The sequence below is a fragment of the Prosopis cineraria genome, unplaced genomic scaffold, assembly GCF_029017545.1.
Source record: "Prosopis cineraria cultivar Desert tree isolate PC_DT_omini unplaced genomic scaffold, ASM2901754v1 PC13, whole genome shotgun sequence".
Lineage (NCBI taxonomy): Eukaryota > Viridiplantae > Streptophyta > Magnoliopsida > Fabales > Fabaceae > Prosopis > Prosopis cineraria.
In genome coordinates, this window is record NW_026555344.1 from 10,930,854 (window position 1) to 10,939,025 (window position 8,172).

Here is an 8,172-nt window from a genome sequence, read left to right on the forward strand (position 1 = left end):
AAGGTTGGTATTTGATCATGCATTAAATCTAGCCATATAGTTATTAGAAATGTGGTCCGGTAAGTGTTAAGGGCGCATGGTTAGTATTATTACAACCCCAAGATGCGCATTGACATTTTATGGATATGAATATGTGCCTTAGGCTCAGTCACATAGTTGTTAGTATTGTAAATTGTGGCCAAGTCCATCATATGTATTGTATTTGTGTATTTTGCCTATTTGCATTTGTTTACAATTGATATGCAATTGTATGAATTAGGTGAAACTTAGTTATTAAGTAGTTGTACTCACCTTTCAATTCTCAATATTTTTAAGGCTTAGCTTATTGGATCTAGTACAGGAAAAACGTTTTGAGGTGTAGGATTAGGGTGAAAATCTTACTTCCATGCCTCTTTACTCTATTTATGGTGTTAATATTGTATAATTTCTAACTAGGATCACATGTCATTATTTTTGTACTACTTACATTAGCTTAGTGTAGAACTTATGTATTTTATGCCTCGGGTTAGTAAGTTTTAGTTATAAACTAGTAGATAGGGCCAAAATATTTGTGCAAGTAGGAACAAGTGTATTTTAAATGATTTGAAATGAAAATGATAGTTTTGTGCATGAATTTCCTCCCGTTTGTATTTTTATGAATTTGGGATTAAGTGGTGATTTTGAGATATATGTGTTCTTAGCTGTGTTGGTATATTGCACGAGTTTGCTAGAGTCTATTGAATATAGTCGGATGATCGGTATAGGCTTTTGGTATTTGTAGTTGAGTTGAGACACAATTGATGTGAGATTTGTGTAAAAAAGTGGTAAACTAGGTTTTGGTATTTAACTTTTTGTAGAAAATGAATTTTAGTGTGAAACCTATGCCATTAGCTAGAGTTAGGAGAAAGCTCTATGTAAACACCAAAACTACCTTAATTGGATGTTGGATGGAGATTTGGAACGCGTTTGAAGTTTTCTCCCTATACGGTCATTTTGACAATTGATATCTATCCAATTCATGTAATGCACCATGATGCATGGCATAAAGGTGAGTGAGCCACGACGTATGTGTCATAAGCCATGATGCATGGGTCGTTTTCTATACAAAATACAGTTTTGAGTTTTCAAACTCATTGTTTTGAGTCCTATGTGATTTTTAAGCTTCCACATTATTTTAAAACTCTAGTTTGAGTATTTTAAATTTTTGTTTGAGATTGAAAATTGAACTTTGGGATCCTATTATAAATTATTTAAGAATTACTCATTTATGTAATTTTACAAATTGGGTAATCCTTTATAGGATTTAGCCCCTTGATTACCTCGATTTTAAAGTTAATTATGGTTTAGTAAGGGAGACCTTACAGGAGGTACATACACAACCTTACTTAGTTAAATCTCCCTCTAATGATGACAAGAAATCTAAAGCTTTAGGATGTCCTTAACAAAATTGGCTTATACTAAAAATGATTCGTAAATTAAGGAATATTAGCATTAGAAGAGAGGCAGAAGAGGGTTGGGAAATGTCTATAAGGAAAAGGAGAAAAGAAAGATTGCTAATTAGTCATCTGGCTATACTAAGATGTGAAGATGAGAAGGTGAAGCCTACTACAAAAAAGATGGTGAATAGTATAGAAAAAAGTATGGAGAAGCAAGAAAAAAGTGTTGGGAAGTGTAAAAAAGGTTGAGGTTTGGGTAAAAGATAATAATGTTGAACTACATAAGTGGTTTACTTTTAAGACTAGGGTTGCTAGTGATTGTCTGAATTGTAATGGCTATGCTGGCTGGCCTGTTGAAGCCATAAGGTAGCCATGAAAATATTAAGTTGAAACTGTCAAGGGTTGGACACTCCCTTAGCAGTTAAAAACCTCTTGGATGCAGTTAAAAAAAAGCTTGATATTATTTTTTCCATGAAAATGAAAATAGTTACAAAAAAATTGAGAAAGTTAAAAGGAAGATTGAAGTTTAGCTATGAATTTTATGTAAATAGGGTTGGTATTGGAAGGGGTATAGCTGTTTAGTGGCATGAGGATATTGTTTTGCAGATTTTATATAGCTCAGCTTTAGTTATTCATTTAGGATATATTAGTAGTAATATAAACTTTCCTTCCTTCATGACTTTTGCTCATGCTCCTGCCTTAAAAACTGAAAGGAGACTTCTTTAGGATATTATATGAGGTTTGGCTCGAAGATGTAAGGAGGATTAGGGTTGTATTGATGATTTCAATGAAATAGTAATTTAAGAGGAGAAATGGGATGGTAGACTAAGGGCTGCAAGAAGAATTGCTTCTTTCCAAAAAATTTTGAATGATTATGGGTTGTTGGGCTTAGGCATTAATGGTCTAACTTTTACTTGGACTAATAATATAGATAAGGATGCTCTTGTCATGAAGCGAATTGATTATGGGCTTAGTATTGTTGAGTTTCAAATGATTTTTCCTCAAGCTCTAGTATTTCATCTCTTTCAGAATCTGCACCATTAAGCTAAGATGCCCTTCATGCTCCATTTCACTCTTGGAATAGATAAAAATATCATTAATAAAGACAACAACAAACTTATCTAAGTAAGGCATGAAGATTCTATTCATATAATTTATGAATATTTCTAGTGCATTTGTTAGCCCAAATGACATAACTAAGAATTCACAGCGCCCATAACTTATTCTGAAAATCATCTTGGGTACATGCTTTTCCTTTACCCTCAACTGCTGAAACCTCGATCTTAAGTTAATTTTTAAGAATATCACCGCTCCAGCCAATTGATCTAAGAGATCATCAATTCATGGCAATGGATTTTTTTTTGATTGTCACCTTATTAAGCTAGTAGTAGTCGATACACAATTACATACTCCTATCTTTCTTCTTCACAAAGAGAACTGGTGATCCCTATGGCGATACAATTATATACTTCCATCTTTTCCCTCAACTGATGATACCTCGATCTCAAGTTAATTTTTAAGAATATCACTGCTCCAGCCAATTGATCTAAGAGATCATCAATTTGTGGTAACGAATATTTTTTTTTATTATCACCTTATTAAGCTGGTAGTAGTCAATACACAATTATATACTCCTATCTTTCTTCTTCACAAAGAGAACTAGTAATCCTTATGGCGATACACTCAATGTTATGAAGCCTTGGGCTAATAAGTCTTTTAGTTGCTTCTTCAACTCTTTTAATTTTGCAAGGGTCATTCGATATGAAGCCTTTGAGATTGGCTCGGTACCTAGAGCTAAATCAATTGAGAATTCAACTTCTCTCTCTGGTGGCAAGCCATTTGCATCTTTTGCAAAAATCTCTAGAAATTCTTTCACTACTTTTATCTAATCAATCTTTTCTTCTTTATCTCCTTGTACTAAATAGAACATCATGACCATTTGGCATCCTTCTAGGTCTGACTTCTTGACTTCCATAGTAGACAAGAACTTAGGCATTTTTATGTCCACCATAATGGCATGTACAGTCTTTTTGGGAACTGTAAAAGTGGTAGTATCCAGTGGAAATAGGACTATCATCTTGTTATAGTCTAAGGTCACTCCATTACACAATAGTTAGTCCATTCTCACAATCACATCAATGCCTAACAAAGTTAAACAAATTAAGTCAATAATTATAGCCCTATCACCAAACTTCAAATTAATATTAGAGCATATACGATTGGTCTTGGTAAAGGCTCCAGTTAGTGTAGAAACATTCATAGCAACATCTATTTCACACGCAAATATTTTAAGTCTAGTCATACAATCTATTGTAATGAAAGAATGCACAGCACTTGAATTAAATAATGCTTTTACTTGTTTGTCATTAAGGACAATTGTACCTTTGATTAGTTTTGGAGAAGCTTCTACCTCTTCCTTGGACATCGCAAACACATGAGCAGGAACAATAGATCTCCCATCAGCCACAACCTTTAGGTAGTTACAGGTAATGTGACCCACCTTATTACATCTATAGCATGCCCAACAGTCATCAATATGAAATCTTCCACACTTATCACATTACAGTCGTACCACCAATAGTTCCATGATAGAGAGAGTTGAGTCTTTCCTTAAAGCTTGGCTCTACCCTTCAGAGCTCTTAGATTGAGATCCTTTAGATTGTGATCCCTTGGAGAAATTCTTCTTGTTGCTTCCTCCACCTTCACTATAACTCTTAGAGAATCTAGAGCTATAACTTGCTCATACCCCAATGGGGCCTATAAAAGAGGAATATCAGCATTGCCCATCTCGTTAGTTACTATCATTCATTTGGTTTCTTCTAGCAATAGCCCTGAACTTGTTACACATGACTTCAAATGAGTCAATATCATAAGCTGTCAGTTGCATACTATACTCAAGCCTCAATCTTGTCTAAGAACTACTTACACTTCCATTCTTCATCAGCATTACTCTTCAAGTATAAGGAATATTTAGAGAGCTTATTCTATTTGGCTAAAAACTCCTCAACATCTATATTGCCTTGTCTTAAATTACAGAACTCAACTTCTTTTACAGCCCTTACAATTGGCGGGAAGTAATGGGCAAAGAACCACTTCTTAAATTGCTTCCAAGTCAATTTAGATCTATCAATAGGCTTCACACTTTCTTACCATTGTCTAGCTGCATCTTCGAGCTTAAAAGTAGCCAATTAAACCCGTTATTTAATGGTATAGGTCATCAAAGAGAAAATGGACTTAAATTCATCAATCCATTTCTTTCTAGCTCAATCCACTATAAAACCCTTAAAGGATGGTAGGCTCAATCTTGCAAACCTCTTGAAGGCATGGTCAATGGTGACCTTTTCCACTTTCTGTTTGCCCTTGTTCTTCTTTTTTCTTTGTCTCACGGAGTTGCTTTAATCACTCTGTTCAAAACCCTTAGAGGACTCTTCCTCTTATCAATTGTTGACTCCTTGATTCACTTCCCTTTACTTCTTCTCGAGGTTACCAGCAGCCTTCATAACAACTTTGCTATTGCCCTCAACAGTCTTCCCCAATATGACTTAGTGATACACATCCATCATCTTCTGGATATCCCTCAGTATTGAAGTAAGAAGTACCATATCGTTACTATTACTAGTGGTAGGAATAGCTTGAATTAGAGCTTGAATAGAAGGTCTCAATTGAGTTAGGACTTGAACTTATTCAATTGGGTTTAGTAACTTTAGCATCACCTGTCCTTATTGGACTTAAGGTAGAGGTGTTTCATCTTCCACCACAACCTGATCCTCTAGTCTTAGTATAATTGTTGAATTGTTGGGGATAAAGTTTTTAGTTTTCACCATATTTTTTCCTCTTAAGGATGGAATTAATACCACAAAAGAAAAATATTTCATGCTAGCTCACAAAGGAAAAGAATATGTGTATAATGATAATTACCAACTCTATATGTAAATGTAAGAAAAAGCCAAAAAATAAGTACACAATTATATAACTAGTCATACATCGACCACAATCCAATTCTTGAAACTTGAGAACTTGATACCAATTTATAAAGGGTGCCTTAAATTAGAACTTAGATCATCACACTAACTATAGTTAATTAAGGATAAAATAAAGGGATTTCAAGTTTTTAAAATATTTCAAGAGCTCACATCTTTCAATTAAACATGTGCAGAATCATGATTAAGAAATATATTTTAAGATGGGAGAAAAATTTCACCCCTTATTTTCTCCCCGTGCCCTACTCCATATAATATATATATTCACTAACATAATACTTAGCCACTCAAATGCTTTCATAACTAGCAACAGGGGGTCAAAATTTTAATCACATTTATCATAATGATTATTACCTAGTTATCATACTTTATATATATATATATATATCATCTATTCATCAATGGTTCATCACATGCATGAATTTTTCTTTTTATTCATATATAGTTAATATCAATTTCTTATCTTTAGACATTAAAAATACAAGGAAAGACCATAGTCATATTTCAGTTCTCAAATCATGTATATTATAATTATTTTCACTTGCATAAATATTTTAGCCCACTAATATAAACATAAGCACTGATTCATATTCCCAAGGGCCTAAAATACATTTCCACCTAACAAAAAACCCACAATGCAAGTGGATCAAGAATATACTATCCTAGTTGGCAATATCATAAACTTAATACACATATCAAAAAAATAAAAGAGAAAGGCCTACAGAAATGATTATTTTCACTTGGCCTAATGCTCATTTCCTCTGTTCTTTCCAAATAAGCTAGCTCTGTTAATATGTTAAAAGAGAGGAATGAGTATAACCACTCAGTAACTAAGGTACGTCTAAGTTATACAAATGTATAATAATTAATCATAAATGCAAGTGGCTAATAAATTCATCAAGGTAACCATGTGTTCATATCAAGATCATGTTAATTATATTAACATCTAACTCATGCAAATAATCTCTGTGAACATCATATTTTGTCTGGGCTTTCAGGTGTAAATTAAAAATAAATAAAAAGCCCAATGAATTTGAGTAAATTAAATAAATAAGGAAAACTAGGATTTTATCAAAAAAAAATAAAAATAATAAAATAACATCTTCATAATTTAAAGGAATTTTTTTTCCATTTTTTTGGCCTCTAAATCCCTACAACTATGGTCCTATCAAATTAAATGTGATAATTTGAATATGAAATAATGAAAAAAGTCAAAATAGGATTTGCCTTGATATGATTGATTTTGTCTTTAAGAGGAAAAAATTTAATTGATGCTTATAAAAGGAATAGCAAACAAGAAGAGAGGGGACAGGAAAAAAGTAGATAGAGGAAAATTGAGGAGAATTTGGAGTGAAAAGGCACAAACAAAGGGATAGTGAAGCAAAGCATATAATAAGTCCCTAAGTATGTTGGCATCATATGTGTATAAATTCTTGTTTATTTGTGCCATCTACGTTTTTCATCTCCAATGAATAGCCACCATTTTTTCCTTCTTTCAATAAGAAATGATTGTGCTTGAATGAAGGCTACAAAGTACGGTGTGGCATGGGAATTCTTTGAGTATGGAGTTCACATAGGTTTTACATATTGTGACTGATTTGTTTCTTTGTCATGATTATTATAAAAAAAAAAATCTGAAAGTGGATGGCTTTTGTTAGGTTTTCATTGATTGACATTGATATTGCTTTGCTTTTATCCTTTGATGGCTATTGATTATAATATATCTTGATGAGGAAGTCTGTGCATTTACATAGATTAATAAAATGAAAATATAATTAAGTTTTCTTAGATCTCTTCCTACTTCATTGTATTATCAATAATAAAAGGAGTGAAGCATGGTTTTTAAATTAGTTTATGATTATAATTTCATTAATTTTTTACGAGCGATACTAAATCACTATAGATATTTTAACGCATCGTGAGTGATATTAAATCATCACAATCATCAAATAAAGAAAATTCTCTTAAAAAAATAAATTTTTAATATGTTTTAGACTATGCCATGAGTAATACTAAACCATTGTGAATTTTTAAAAAATGTCAAATGAGATACCATGAATGACATTAAATCATCGCAGGTATCAAATTTTGTATTTAAAATTTTAAAATTATATTATTTTATGGAAAATTCACTTTAAAAATTTCTTTAAGGTTTTTCATGAGTGACATTAAATCAACATGTGCACTTAGAGCGTCAACCAATAGAATGTGAGTGATATTAAATTACCGTAGATTTTAATATTGGTTAAACCCCCCTCTTGTGCATTAAAAAATAATAATCAAAATAATAAATTTTTAATATATTTTAGATTCTGCTATGAGTGATACTAAATCATCGTAGACCCCTAAAAATATAAAATGATATACCAAGAATAACACTAAGTTATCGCAGGAATCAAATTGTATATTTAAAATTTTAAAATTAAATTATTTTATAGAAAAATCAATTTAAAAAATTCTTTGAGTTTGACATGAGTAATACTAAATTACCGTGTGCATATAGAAATGTCAACCAATGGACTGTAAGTAATATACTAAATCATTGTAAGTTCCAGCACTAGTCATTTTCTTCTCACCCAAATATATTTTTAAGAAAATTTTTTTATAAAAAAATAATAAATAAAAAACAATACAATCCAAAATATCAATCTTTTCATAAAAGAAATTAATTATAAAAAAATAAATAATAATATTTTGAACTATGTGGACTTTGATTCCCATCACAGGGTATGTAGGCTTTAGGCTTTGATCCTATGTCAAGTCCTCTCATATAAATA